This window comes from Euprymna scolopes, unplaced genomic scaffold (genome assembly GCF_053919585.1).
Source record: "Euprymna scolopes isolate OS-2025 unplaced genomic scaffold, ASM5391958v1 sca630, whole genome shotgun sequence".
In the NCBI taxonomy this organism is placed as follows: Eukaryota; Metazoa; Mollusca; class Cephalopoda; order Sepiida; family Sepiolidae; genus Euprymna; species Euprymna scolopes.
The window spans coordinates 17810-34397 of record NW_027633692.1 but is presented as its reverse complement, the minus strand read 5'-3'; the positions used below and the strand labels follow the sequence as shown (position 1 = coordinate 34397).

The 16588-nt window shown below is 34.5% G+C and overlaps 1 pseudogene; it reads left to right on the top strand.

Moving 5' to 3' along the window:
- Positions 1-1887: 1887 nt before the first annotated feature.
- Positions 1888-2004, top strand: LOC145275189 (5S ribosomal RNA; annotated as a pseudogene).
- Positions 2005-16588: the final 14584 nt, after the last annotated feature.

Below are 16588 nucleotides of genomic sequence, written 5' to 3'. Positions count from 1 at the left end.
TAAACCCAATATGACCATTTCTGTTCTCTTTCTCTCTCTCGCTCCCCCTACCTCCTCTCTCTCTCTCTCTCTCTCTCTCTCTCTCTATATATATATATATATATATATATATATATATATATAATCTACGTAACGTGCACGTATTGAATAACTTCATTAAAAAAAAAGAAATTCTAACGTGATACAAACTAAGTTTTCTCCAGTGCAGCTCGCCGTTCTTTTCTATTATTTAATATACAGTCGTACTGAAAATAGCCTAAGCAAGAAAATGATAAATGAATACATGATTAACTTTATAAATACCATGGGGTTTAGACAATTGTTTACTCTGCATGCATATTTAAGATACAGTAATGTTCAATTCATAAGAATGTTTTCATTGTATTCAATGCGGTTCGTACTACATATATATATATACATACATACATATATATATATATATATATATATATATATATATATATATATGTATATATATATATATATTACGTAATTAACGCTTGAATACTGCCGTTTAATAAGAATTATATATATATGTCGTTTAATAAGAATTATATATATATATATATATATATATATATATATATATATATATATATATATATATAACGTAATTGATGCTTGAATATTGCCGTTTAATAAGAATCAGATGATATTATTGATAGAATGTGTTTTCCCACAATTTTTCTAGTAAGAATTCTTTCTAGCAAGACAGAATACATACTGCATCCTAAGGGAATGTGTTTCACAATTTCCATTCGCATGTTTAAGTTCGTGTCATTAACCACTGAGCCATTGTCATATATCAGTTCGAATTTTACCTTAGGGATCATTTTATTATTTTATTGTCTAGTTAATTTTCTTCACGCTTTAGACAATTTACTTAGACATAGCATTACGTGTTAGATCATTGTGTCTGTTCAAGCAATGTCAGCAGTGCAGGGTTTATTTATTTATTGAAGTTAATAGCAATACTTTTACAAAAGCAATTGGTTATGTATCACTAATTTCTGTAAATGACATATAGCTTAGAACAAAATTCGAGGATAGAAAACGTTACATTTAAACATCTGGCTTCGAATTTAGGATCGATAATATATCCTCATGAATACTATTAAAGCTATGTTTCAAAATAACAGCAGATATTTTTACAAATGGTTATATAGTGGTTTCTGTCTCGTAAAAAATAACAGTTTTTAACAATCTAATTCTGATAAGTCTGATGTAGATATTTTAAAAGAAACAACACCCAACAAATTGTAAAGTCTGTATTTTACTTCTGACCAGAACACCAAAGAAACTTTGCACTTTGACGACATCATGCTTTAAATTACCATTCCATGACAAAAGAGTTCCAAACGAAACGAGGGGAAAATATCATTTTCATTTCAAATGAAAATTCGCTCTCGACTTGAAAAGCAATTTCCACGTCTATTTTCGCATGAATTAAGTTATGTCGTGTACGTTAATCCGAGCAAATCCATATTGGATATTTGGAATTCATTTGATCACGTTCAAGAGCGATGGTCACAGATTTCATCAAGTGTTTGTACACTAGAAATAGTCGTCAGCCGGAACATCTCGTTAAAAAGAAATAAGCATATTCGTGGACATCTTTAGCGGACTGGGGTCGGGCGATTTACGATGTTTATCTAAAGATATTCGATTTGACTTCTAGCTATAAATATATAACCGTATGCATACACAGCCCCATATGCTTTACCAAATGGGGCATTATTATGGTGAATGATATGCGCATATGCTGGTGTATGAATATTTATATTACAACGGATGTACATATGCACAGTGTGGAAAATCTGAAAAGGTCTATTTGGCTTCCGAATCTACATTTCTACCCTCTTTGCTCTAAGTGTATAATAATACGTGATATACGGCATAATCGCGTTGACTCACCGATTCACGTCAGATCACCGAAGGTAAGCAACGTTGAGCCAGGTTAATATTAGATGGGTGACCATTTGGGAATTCTAGGCGCTGTATGTGTTCTCCGCTTATCTCGGCATTTGTTTCCAGCCGTCCTGTACTTCACTTGCCACTGGCATTTAACAATGTCGACTCAGGAGATGTGTGGTTGGAGATTGCGCATCTCCTACCACAAAAATTTCAGCAACCCTTCGTGGGTATCCATAGTCTGTCCTAGACTGAAGGAGCCTGCTTTTTTATAATAATACGTAAACTGCGCAGTTATACAGTTGAATAATATATAACAGATATTTGAATAAATTACGATAAGATAGGCACCATGAAATGCGTTAGATAGGTAAACAGAAAAAAATGGTGAGTACCTTGAATAACGGGTTTAGTGTATTTTATTGGCTGAGAGAGTTCGGTACATGCATGTAAAAAAAATCTACTTATTTTTCGATTATGGAATTCCTTAAGTATTACCGTGTATCTGTTCTTCTTAACATATTTCAACAATTGAATACTTAAAAACACAAAAGAAGATTTCATACCCTGCTTTATTAAATGTATTAAAATGTGTTTTGATTACGGGCGAGGATATGACTCCAATGATTTCGACGATCGTTTTTATAGTCACGTTTATGACAATAAATCAATCAGCAGCTTCGAACATTATTATAAAAAAAATATCGAATTTTGGATTCAATTCAGTTCGCTGTCAAACTCTATCTCGAAACGACTGCATCTGTCGCCGCCTCTTTGTTACTAAGAAGTACTCAACACTCGAAACTGCGACTACATTGATTCTTCGCCACCATCTTTGTTACTAAGATTTACTCAAAACTCGAAATCTTAACTTCATTGATTCTTCGCCGCCGTCTTTGTTACTAAGAATTACTCAACGATCGGGATAGTGACTGCATTGATTCTTCGCCGATTTACAGCCGCCATCTTTGTTCAATATAATGTCTCAACACTTAACAAGACGTTACAATGATTTTTCATACATTACTATTTCCTGTATCATGCAAAACTTAGGCAACCAAAGAAGGCGCCTTTTTTATCAAGTAACAAAAGTCGCTTTGGCATATACTGATCCTGTAGATATTCAATATATAAATGTTTCTTTTTGTCCGCAGGAATTTTTTTTTGTGCATACTTTAACTAAGTTAAAACAAATTTTGTGCAGATTTATCAAATCTCTAAATATTGTAGTTGAATTTCATCAACGCGTTTTTTTTATTGCTACATATAACCAGTCATACATTTCTTCACCACTATTCACTGCCATTACGACATCTCGTTACACTAAACGAACCAGCTGAAAAATATAGGACATTGTGAAAAATAGGTGTAATCTATGATAAATGCTTGATAAAAGATATTATATTACGTTTGGGCTGCTTAAGGTTGGATAAGCATACATTATTATACGTTAATTAACCTCAACAACGTCTTGTATCACTATTTATTGTATATACGAATAAATATATGACATAATCACGTTACAACACCGGTTCCCATTTGCATCAGTGTTAAGCAGCCCTGAAGCTGATCAATGCTACATAAGTAACCATTTCGGAATACCAGGTTCTTTATGTAACAAGAAAGCTGACACTTCAATGCAAGAACTAAAAAAAAAAAAAAAAAAAACGTCGTCAACTTCCCTGATGAGGACGTTACAAACGACTGGGGACCGCTTTTGAATCTAATAGTCCCATGAAACTTCCTCCTTCGGAGATAGCAGGTTGAACCCGATTAGGTGGAATGAAGTTTGTTATAGAATAATACATATCTAGTTTCTTGTCTTAATTCCATCTTTCTCTATTTATATCCTTATTTCTTCTCTTAAATTCTTCTTTCATTCCCTCTTTTTCTCTCCTCCCAATAATTATTATCAAGTTGGTAAAATGTTGTCATAGTTACATCTGTATGGATTGATTAACACTGCCAAACACTTCGCTTCCAGGCTATATTTAAAATGTTCACAGAACTTTGATATCGAGGCTATAATAAGTTATAAATTTTAAGTTATAAATTTTGTTTGCTTCCGGTTCTACAGGATTGACCGATTAGTTCAGTTAGTATTAGTTGACCGTGGTATGAGTAAAATACGTAAACCAGAGACTTGAATTTAGTAGGAACACAAGGAACAATCTTGCATCAACTACAAATAAAAATATGATGAGTTCAATAATGTAATACATTGTAATCCGGATATGAGAGACCCGAATATAAGAAAGACGAATATGAGAGAGATTTTTCTAGTCCTAAATTAGAGCCTGTGTTAATGTACAGTGTAACCCCGATATAAGAACCCAGGATATAAGTGGAACACGGATATAAGAAATCTGTATGGGCCGGAGAAGAAGCCTCTTATATCCGGGTTACACTGTCGATAACACCAAAACAGTGCAATCGTAATTAATTTTTTTTTTTATTTTATACAAAAAAGACTAAAGCTTGTAAATCGATGTCAAAAAGTATATTTTTACTTGAATTCTTTCAAATGAAATACTTTCATTTTTATAAAAGAAAATTTAATAGCGATTAATATTCAGAACTGACGTAAAATGAAAAAAAAACAGAAAAAAATAACATTGCAGCAGCAAAAAAAAAAAAAAAAATCCAAAAAGTGAGAAAGAACATTGAATAAAATTTAAAAACAGTAAAAATCGAAGGAAAAATATGCCGGAAAATATTGCAAAAATGATAAGAAAATATGAGTACGAAACAATGGCGCAATAATGAAGCTGAGAAATTTGATCAGTCGTGTAAAAAGCGAAGTACGAAGAAGATTTTTTGTTTTTTTTTTAAATAAAGACATACATAAAAAATGCAATAAAAGCAAAAACGGATAAAATAGTGTAGGAATTCCAAAGTGATGAATAGTAAAATACATTTTTAGCATCGACATAATACACCAAAATGAAATAGAAAAGAACGTATCGGTTACTGCGCAGTGTATTAAGAAATCAAAACGCATAAAACTGGTTCAGTCTCGTCAAGATTTGTTTAGTGAATGTCTAGCTGTACGCAGTCTGCTTTCTCCGTGGTTATTTTTACCGTTTTTTTTTTTTTGGAGGCGTATTGTGTTTTAACGTTTAGCGTCTTTTACATATTATATAAAACAAATACAATTTATAGTCAACTTAATTAGTACTATATCGTTTGGTAAGTCACGACATCTATTTAAAAGCTATAAAATCATGAATATTTTTGTGAGGTGATGTCAAAATCTTCATATCATTAATTAACCCATCCAACTTTAAATCCTTTAATTTTGTCTACAATATAAAAAGCAGAATGTACTACTAAATTCTTAATTCTTTATAATACAGTGCTATATATATATATGTGTGTGTGTGTGTGTGCGTGTGTGTGTGTGTGTGTGTGGTAAAACGCAGGGATGCGGCATTAAAAATTAGTTACAAAAACATTACTGTATATAATACACATGCATACAATCAAATACCATTATAAATAACACCGTAAGGCGGGGAAAATACCGTAACCAGCGCCCAGAAAAACATCGTATTCCATATTGTAACCTGAAAAAAAATTGTACTAAGAACACCGTATTCCCCGCGCGCGCGCACGTGTATGCCTGTGTGTGTGCGTACTAATTCCTCATCCAAAACTATTGAAATTATACATGTGCACTTTTCCTAGCAACACTGTCCTTGATATAACCTTTTTTTTTTTTACACAGTGGTCACCACTTATCACGGCCCGGAAGCAACTCAAGGATAAGGGTTATTGCAAGTACATTACGTTAGTGTGGAGATTTGATGAAGTGTTTACTTAAGGAGGCGGTTCATTAGGAATTTGTTAACGTTGGACTTGAAGACATCCAAGTTGTAGTCAGGTGGGAAGCAGGCAGACGGAACAGAGTTCCACAGGCGTGCAGTTCTAAGAAAGCAGCTTTGTTCATGGAATCCACGTTTTAATTTAGGCACAGATAAAGAGTGGGGGAAATTTTTCACAGTGGATTCGGCTAGACAGGTGTTTTTCGTGAAAGATTGGCGAGGGGGGACCAGAGATTGGAGTTCAGATGAGCACCTGCCATGGAAATAACGATAAAACAAGGATAGGCTCGCAACGTCTCTTCTGTGGGAGAGAGGTTGCAGGGTAGAGAAAAGGGCATCCCCCACTAAGACACGAAGTCTATTTTGTACTCTGTCAAGGCAGGATAGGTTTTTTAGCAGCTCCTGCCCAGATATGGCAGCAGTATTCCACCCTTGGACGTACTTGGCTTTTATATAGATAGAGAATTAAACTTAAACTACATCCAGTGGTGAGCCCCCAGCTTGCGGCCTTTGGGGAGTATTGAGCCATCCTTTAATTGGCATAGCTCCCAGGTCCACTCTGTCACGAAGTGACAGTACCTGTTAGGGTCCCAACTATGGGTTAAATAGAAACCGACTTGAAAAGAACAAAGATATTCTGTTTAAAAAAAATCTTCAAAATCTTTGGATTTGGCATTAAATAACCTTAAAAGGGCTGATATGCCGTAAAAGAAAAACAACCAACCAAAAAACGTAGCAACAGAACCAACACTTTTTAAGTGTTATAGGTGTTTAAAATGAACATTGCTTGTCTGAAATCTCCGCCGCCTTTATCGAATACCGCAACAAATTGTATACTTTAAAATTAAAAAAAAGAACAACAGTCTCTGTTGTTTTGTGTTAAGGTCATCAACAATGATATTTCATTAATAATTTGCTTTATTATTTTATATGCATATTTTAATGATATATGTAGATAAATAGCGAGAGCAGAAGTTACAAAGCAGATTTTTTCCGCCATTTGTTACAACAGTTTAAAGAAGGACTTCGTTTTCGTTTATTGCATAATAAAAAAAAATGATATAAGAACCGTTGGAGATAATAAATAAATAATAAAAATAACATCTTTTTAACAAATAAAACGTACACATTCCCGTGAGGCTCGCTAACCTAAGAAAGAAAAATTCGTGAAAAAACATGTTAATAGAAATGTCAGGAGTAGTTAAGAAAATATGATTTAAGCAGATATAAACACGTGATGATAAAATCTAGAAGCCGTATTTGATGTGTAGTTGAGTAAAAAAAATGTTTTCAATTTGCTTTTATTAAACAAATATACTATAATTGTTGTACAGTTTGCTCGATTTCTGAAATTGCCTGATTACTTATTCTTCGAATCTGATATATATATATATATATATATATATATATATATATATATATATATAAACACCTGATATATATATAGTCTTTGAAGTTTTTAACCTTTAAATCTATACGAAAAAATATTTTTTATCATTCGTTAGAAAACTATCTAGTCAGTAAGTCATTTAATCACCTGCAATCACTGCATCAACTCGCTCTCGAATTTACTATAATACCAATAATTTTTCAAGGGATCATCAGTTGTTTACCATGAAACACTGTTTCGGGAATTTAAAAACAAAACGGTATATTACATCATGGCTCCCCAGCAGTGTTGATCAAACACCCCCACCATTAATCTTAGGAAGAAGACATGTTACAAACATTTGATCCAGTTTCCTATTCTTAATTGCAATTACTGACCTTTTCATACTATAAAAATGATATACATACATATATATATATATAAATATACATATATATATATACATATACATACATATATATATATATATATATATATATATATATATATATATATATATATATACAGGGTTACTAAAAAAAACCAGAGGACATTCAATTGTTTTTCTGAGCATTTTACAGTCAACGGAGAAAAAAAAGGCCAAAGACTCTAGTGTTTTGATGTGATTCCTTGAATATAATAAACTAGTTATGACCAAAATTTCATATCAGTAGGACAAAACACTCAAAAACGGGGCCTAATTAGAGTTGGGGCCCGTTTTTGTTGGGCCATCCTGTATATATATATATATATATATATATATATATATATATATAGAGAGAGAGAGAGAGAGAGAGAGAGAGAGTAAAACTGGTAATTAGTAAAAACCTGAAGAGAGTTCTCAATACTATTGCAGAGCAAATATGTGTTTTATTATATATATATATATATATATATATATATATATATATATATATATGCATGTGTGTATACGTACATCTACTTCCACTGAAGATCTATATGTCTACGTATATGTATATATGTAGGTGTGTGTATATATATGTATATATGTATATACGTGTATATGAGAATGTATATGTGTATAGGAGTTGTGTGTATGTGTGTGCATGTCTGCATATAGATGCATGTATGTCTGTATATACGTTGTTTATATATATGCGTATGTGCGTATGTGTCTGTATGTAGATGTGTAGAAATGTACACATGCATATGCCTGTATTTGCGTAAACAACTCATTTTCAACTGAAATGAACGAGTTGAATTATAGCGACGAACATTCTAAATTGAACCTTTTACTTGTAAAACACATATGACACTTACACAAACCCTTTCTCTCTGTCTCCCTCTCCTCTCTCTCATCTATTTCATATACTAGCTAAACAACAAAAAGCAGTCTAAATTTTAAAACCTTACAATTGTAAATTCCTCCCCCTCATCTCCTTATCCCTTTTTACCACCCTCTCTCCACCTCCTTTTCCCTATATCCATATATCTCCACCCACGCCTATCTGAATCTGCTACCCCCCACACACTACAATCTAATATATTTTAACCTTCAAAACTTAAATATTGCCGATACCCGTCTCCCCTCTCCTTATTATCTCTTGCACCCTTTTTTCTCGTATTTCCTCTAAAACGCTTCTTCCAAATGCTAACAACCATTTCTGTAAGGTCTGACGAGGCTGTTGGATCGTAAACATGGTCCAACATCCGAAACACATGTAACCAAACAGTAAAAACGGAAATGAAAAAAATAAACATCGGTTCACCGATCTCTAAAATAAATAAATAAATAAATATATATATATATATATATATATATATATATATATATATATATATATATATATATATATATATAGGCGCTGGATCTTTATGGGGAGAGGACAAAGCATTGTGGATGCGTTATCGGCAGTTCTCGTTACTCTCGCTTCCTCTTATTAGTGCTTCAGTCCTCATTTTCAATGAGTGATATTTCTGACAAAGGGCGAAGAAAAAGCTGCTCTCCAGGACGAAAGATGTCGGAAATTTTCTCTTCCTGTGTCTATCCTTGTGGCCATGTCACTAAGGGTGCTGGAGGTAAACATTTCATCTGGGCAGACGTTGTCCGCCTGATAGTCAGGGACCCGAACCTTGGATTAACCACTAAGGAAGCCGTCCTATCAGCAGGTGCAAAATAATTGGGCTGCTGTATTGCTATTTGGTGAATGGAATCTGGACCATGCAGTAGTTTCTAGTGGGGCCTCTCGATGCTATACTAATGGGTGATTGTTACGGCTTTACCTTATCATGGCTAAAAAATCCTGTCTTTTTCTCTCTTACTTTCCTGCTCTAACCAAGTCTGTCGACCTGTTCCACAAATCCCAATCCTGAACATGAAATACCTCCATAATAATGACACGTGTAAACCTAGAACCCCATCCCCCAACGTAGACCCCTACTACCATGTCTCCTTTTCCAACATCAGAGGTCTACGTTCCAACCTTCCAGAGGTTAAAATCCAATTGCAGGAGACGAAACCAGACATATTCTTCCTAAGGGAAACTGGTATACCTCCGACCACTTCCCTTGACGAATTCATAATTAAAGGATACTCTAACTTAAGATCTAAATATGACCCACAAGATCGCCATGGACATGGCATATGTGCCTACATTAAAGATGGCTTTCCGTGTAGTAGGGATATCTCCAGAAAATACCCTAATTTACCTTATATTTGCTTCCGGATTGCACTTGCTTACACCACCACATTTATATTTGCTTTCTATCGCCCCCACAATAGCATAGTTACTATCTTTAAGAGCATATCTGAAAAAAATTGATCACATCCTGTATGCTCACACTTCAGCTAACATCCACATTTGTGGTGACTTCAATGTCCACAATGTGGAATGGCTTACGCACTCTAATAAGATAGATGATGAGGTGAGGTTGTGTCATGATTTTGCCATTGCCTATGACCTCACCCAGATTGTTCAGGAACCCACTCGTGTGCCCGATACTTCCGGTCAGTATGCTAGCCTTCTAAACCTTTTTCTCACAACTTCTCCTGAGCTATGTTCAAGTTCCGTTCTGTCTCCTCTGGGATTTTCCGACCACTCGGTTGTATCAGTTAAGATAAAAAGGAAATGCAATAAGCCTTCAGATGTACCTCCCCGACCGTACTGTATATCGATACACTGCCGCTGACTGCGATAGCTTCCGTACATTCATATCCGATCTACCCTGCATCCCATGTTTAAAAAGGATGTGTCCTCCATAGTATCAGACCTGACCGAATGGCTAATTGTAGGCATAGACCGATTCATACCATCCAAAAAATTCCAACAAAAACCTAACAACCAGTCATGGTTATCCCAGAAAGGTGGTGCTGCCATCGCGCACAGAAATAACTTTTTTCCATAGCTACCAATGTAATAGATGCACTGAGACGAAAGCTGCCTTCAGGACTGCCAGCAACCACTGTAAAAGAGTAATAAAAAATGCAAGCGAGCTATATGCTCATTCCGTTAAATCCAAAGTAGCTGAGCAGCGGCTTGGTTCCAACCAGTTTTGGCAAATAGCAAACAGGATCCTGAACAGAAGCATCCGTTCTATCCCAACCACCATAAATGGACCTGAGGTCATCTCGTCAGCATCCGACAAGGCCAAACTATTTGCCAAGAACGTTGCAGCTAATTTTACCCTATGCGACGAAGGCCATCAACAACCGTATTTCTTCTTATAACGGACAACACACTATGCAACATACAAATATCTGTGCGTGCGGTCGCCAAGCTAATCAAGAACCTTAATTCCAGTAAAGAAACTGGCTGTGACGGCATTCCAATCATTGTGCTGAAAAAGCTTCAACCAGAACTTGCCTCCATACTTACAAAATTGTTTAAGCGTTGCCTTAAAGAGAAGTGTTTTCCAACCCCATGGAAAACCTCATCAGTATGCCCTGTATTTAAGAATTCAGGTGATAAGTCATTTCCCTCTCAGTACAGACCAATAAGTCAACTGTGTGTGATGAGTAAGCTGCTGGAATCCATATTAAATAGAGAAGTAGTCAACCACCTCAGCAGGAACAACCTTCTTAGTGACAGGCAATATGGTTTCCGTTCTGCTATATTTACAGCAGATGTGCTAACTGTCATCTCTCATAGGATTAGCGAATCTCTTGACAAAGGCTTCCTCTCTGTGGCAATTTCTCTTAACATATCAAAGGCCTTCCAAAAGGTATGGCATAAGGGCCTACTTCACAAGATTTTCAGCTACGGTATAACTGGAAATGTTTTCTCAATCATTAAATCATTTCTCTCTGATAGGTTCATAAGAGTAGTGGTTGATGGGCAGAAATCAGAGGCCCTCAATATCAATGATGGAGCCCGTCAGGGGTCCATTCTAGGCCCAACTCTCTTCCTGAGATACATCAATGATCTCCCAAAACACATACTTAAATCATTTGTTAACATCTATGCTGATGACACGACCATCTATGGCAACACATCAACGGCCGTAAATGAGAAAGTTCTCTCAGATTCTCTCTCCTCTGATCTTGAACGCGTGGTATAGTAGGAGGTGGTTGGTAACTTTTAATGCATCTAAAACCAAGCTCCTATCTTTATATCATCAACGCTCTGATCTCCATTTGACATCAATTGAAATGGGTGGCTCTCGTCTAAAGGAAGCTCCCTGTTTTGGTAAGCTTCTGGGCTTGACCATTTCTCCTGACCGGAAATGGAATACGTACATCAAGGCAGTTGCCAAGGTCGTTGGAAAAAATGGTAGGATCCATCTATCGCTCCAGAAGATATCGCACCCTTGATGCAATTCTCTATATGTATAAAAGCCAAGTACGTCCAAGGATGGAGTACTGCTGCCATATCTGGGCAGGAGCTGCTAAAACAGCCTATCCTGCCTTGACAGAGTACAAAATAGGCTTCGTGGCCTAGTAGGGGATGCCCTTTTCTCTTCCCTGGAGCCTCTCTCCCACAGAAGAGACGTTGTGAGCCTGTCTTTATTTTATCGTAACTACCATGGCAGGTGCTCGTCTGAATTTCAATCTCTGGTCCCCCCTCGCCAATTATTCACGATAAACACCCACCTAGCTGAAACCACTGTCAAAAATTTTTTCCACTCCTTATCTGTGCCAAAATCTAAACGTAGAATCCATGAACAAAGCTTTTTTCTTAGAAGTGTACGCCTTTGGAACTCTGTTCCGGTTGCCTGTTTTCCACCTGACTACAACCTGGATGACTTCAAGACCAATGTAAACAACTTCCTGATGAACCGTCGCCTTGAGTAATACACTTTATTAAATCTTCAACGCTAACGTACTGTACTAACCATAACCCTTATCCCCGAGTGGTTTTCAGGTCGTGATAAGTGGTGACTACTTTGTAAAAAAAAAATCTCCGAGGCGATATATATATATATATATATATATACGAGTTTCGTTCCAAAATTAAGACCTCATATGTTTTAACTAAAAAAGTAAAATAGAAAAAGATCGGAATGATTCCATTAACACAACGAATTTCTTGTGCTTTTTTACACATGGGGTTATTTTTTTAGTCTCATACCGACAATATCTGCAACAGATAAATTAATCTTTATTGTCCTTAATCCATAAGATCAGTCTTTATAACAATGCAAATTTCAGTCCCCCCTGATATATTCGGGCAGAATAAAAATAGGGTGAAATTATTATGGAACGCCCCTCCTGCTTATATATATATATATATATATATATATATATATATATATATATATATATATATATATATATATATATATATATATATGCACGTTTCATTAAATAGCACAGCCAGCTTTAGCTTATTTTTCTTGTTATCCTCCTTTTCTCCCTTTCGGACCATTTTCCGAACGTTTTTTCGAGTGAAAAAAGAAATTTCCCGTAATCGCGAACGTTTTCGCCCTCCATTGGTCATCCTCAGGCGAGTAGTAAAAAATAAAAATAAAAAATGAAATTGAAAAATGAAAGTAGCGAGATGAATTGAAAAGACGATTAAAAGACGATTAAAAGAGGATTAAAATCACTAAATTCACGGTATTTTCGAACGATTGAACACTATACAAGATAACGTCAGTCAACACACAAAACAGATTCGTCTGTTTATTTCCTAATGAATAATGGAACCAAGATTTTGTCAGCTTTATCTAAGACTGTCCAGTTTCATTAACACAGAGTAAAACACATGACGACTTGTTGTTTCTTACACATTAATGTTCTACGTAGACGTTGGTTACACGCATACATGGCGAGTGAACATCTATATTAAGTAATGATTCGCTTCCACTACTTTCTATCTTCGGATACTAAGAGTAGGATGACTATATTGTTTTTTCTTTTTTGCTCTAGTTACGGTCATAAAACATTACACACATCATTTTTTGTGGATTATTGCTTAGCATGCATAGTTGATTCGTTGAATGATTCAAGCAACGATTCACTTTTGACACGTTGATAGCATTTATATATTTATCGGTTAACTCACGTTGCTTTTGTTTATACGCTTTCTCATCGCAATTGCAGAATAATTCATCTTTCTCTTATCGCAAATACAAAATACTTGAATTTTTTCAACGTATTACACTTAACCATATAAGAAACATACTTCTATACAATATTGCTATTATTTTGACACGGCCTATACTCTGCATTATTATACAATAAGATGCTCATATTACGATTTTTTTACTTCGAAAAGTACGTTTAACTTTGCAGTTAAACGGCTTTGTATTCAATCAAAGCAAAAACTGCAAACACGAGTTTCGACAGTTTTGGCGCTTTACAATTTCTGTTCTTGTCTTTATGATCGTGGCGGCAATTTCCCACTTAATAGTTTGAATCAAACGTATATTTGAGGCCTTCGAACTATTGTGTCCAAAGTAACTTGTGTCTGAAATAAAAAAAATTCTTACTTTACACATTTATTTCATCTTTCCGATTCCAACTTTCAAAGAAAATTTAACTTTCCAACTAATTCTTTCTTAATTCGTTGTCTTGTTAGCAGTAGTACTAGTAGTAGTAGTAGTAGTAATAGTAGTAGTGAGGTTTGTATGAAGATTATATTTAATATTAGTAGTATATTCTGTCTTCCATTAGTTCTAGTATTACTCTTATTACTCTTCTAAATATTATGTAAGACCAAAATGGTTTCCGTCTAGAGGGATTCCTATTATTTGACCTTACCAGAACGGATATTTTTAGGATTGATTAACGTGTATTTCGTGCTTTATTCCATTTCCCTTTTCGCGGACGCCCTTTCCTGACTTAACGACTAATGTATACACACTATAATATTAATAACTCAGTATAGAAGGGTTTATCCTTCAATAAATTACACCAGCACTAATGGTTTTAGTATAGACTGTAAAAAAGTTTTTCAAAAATTATCTAACGTTCACGTTTTACATTTCTGTTTTTTTCCACACTGGCTCGAAATATTTCTCCATAAACATTTTATTTTCTCCAATTATATGGTCGTGGAAGCACATTCTCTTATCAGTCAACGTTCTTTTAAACATTGTTTTCTATTGGTAGGAGTCTACCAATTAAATCTTAAGAAAACACATCACAACAATCTTATCTCAGCCTTATATAATGAGCTACATAATCATAAGTTTATTTGCGGGTTGGAGTCCTTTAAACGAACCAGTTCTGGCATAGTGTCATCTTTCCACAACGCAACTCGGTTCATGTGCCATGTACTTATTCAATATACCATGTACTTATTCAATATATATATATATATATATATATATATATATATATATACATATATATATATATATATATATATATATATATATATATATATACTGCGTATCAATAATTAACGAGTTTGCATTCTTTTTTAATATTTAAGGAACGGGTGAATAAAAATCCACGAAACATTGAGAAAGTGCTTACAATACTCTTCAGCTACTCCAGTCAGAAAATAAAAGTATTTAAAGCAGTATTAGGGAAACTATAGCAGGAGATAGGAATATCCGTTGGTTTCAGTGGGTCAAGTTATTAACGAGGTTGAGAAAAAAACACAATATACCCAAAACATGTGTATTGAAATAATTGTCAAACATTAAATGAACTAGGAAAAATACTTAGAACACACTAACTACATAGCAATTTCTACGTTTACATAACTAGTAGCGGATATGCGATCCTTTTTTATGAATGCCTTGGAAAAGACCTTGACCCACAGAATTAGTCAAATTTGTGATTTCGTCAACAGTTATTCCTTTCGATACCTCTTGGAGAGTATCCCACAACCCATCTTTGCTCTTAAATTGGAATGCACTTGCATAGAGGCATTGCTTCACGATACTCCAAAGGTTCTCAATTGGGTTCAAATTTGGGGAATTCGCAGTAACCCAGAGAACACCACTTGTTGAAAATACTCTTTGCTTTTGTTTGCTGCAGGCGACGGAGCATTATTTTGCATAAAAATAATGGTTCTTCTTAACGCCAACCTTTGCTTCTTCAGCAATGGTTCAAAGTGCTCCGCCAGAAAAGCTATGTAGGCATTTGACGTCATCTTTACGCCTTCTGGGACTGACCATGATATCTATTGATATGTGTATATTCCTAAACACACCTCTCCTCAATCGACATGGTTAAATATGCGTGGAGATTCTGGACGACTGGAAACAATGCCGAGATAACCGGAGAGCACATGCATCACCTAGAATTACCAAATGGTTACCCATCTGCTGATGACGACTAGCGGTGTATCGACGTGATTCAGCCGTATATATATATATATATATATATATATATATATATATATATATATATATATACTGAAAACTAAACATTTGATAATAATTTCACTCTACCATGTATTATTTTGATATGACATTTATGTGTGTGTATGTATATATGGATATATTTATATATATATATAATTATATATATAATTATATATATATATATTTATATATATATATATATATATATGTCCGTGTGCGTGTGTCGACGTGGTTTAGACGTATATATATATGAATATATATATATATATATACATATATATACGGCTTTATCACATCGACACACGCACACAAATATATATATTCATATATACATGCATGCACACATATCTCTCTGTCACTATATATCTATATATATCTCTATATATATATATATACATATGTGTGTGTGTGTGTGTGTGTAACATGGAAATAATACTCGATAGAGTATCATTATTATCAATTGTTGGGGTTTCTTTATAATTGAACTCTATATTATTAAAGAAGAAATATTTGACAACGAAAAGAAAAGAATATATACTTATAAAATATGTTTTCTTTATTTTCTGATTAGATCTTAAGACAGAATGGTGTAACTATCGAGATGTCTTTCAGCCGACAACGAAAGTTGGCGAACATCGTTTAAAACTGAGATACAAAAAGTCCATAAATTACTTTCAAGGGTAAGAAAAAATAATATGGTGGAAAGGAGAAAAGGAAACAGTATCATCGAACACCCATAAGTTCCAAATTATTGGTTTGTTCC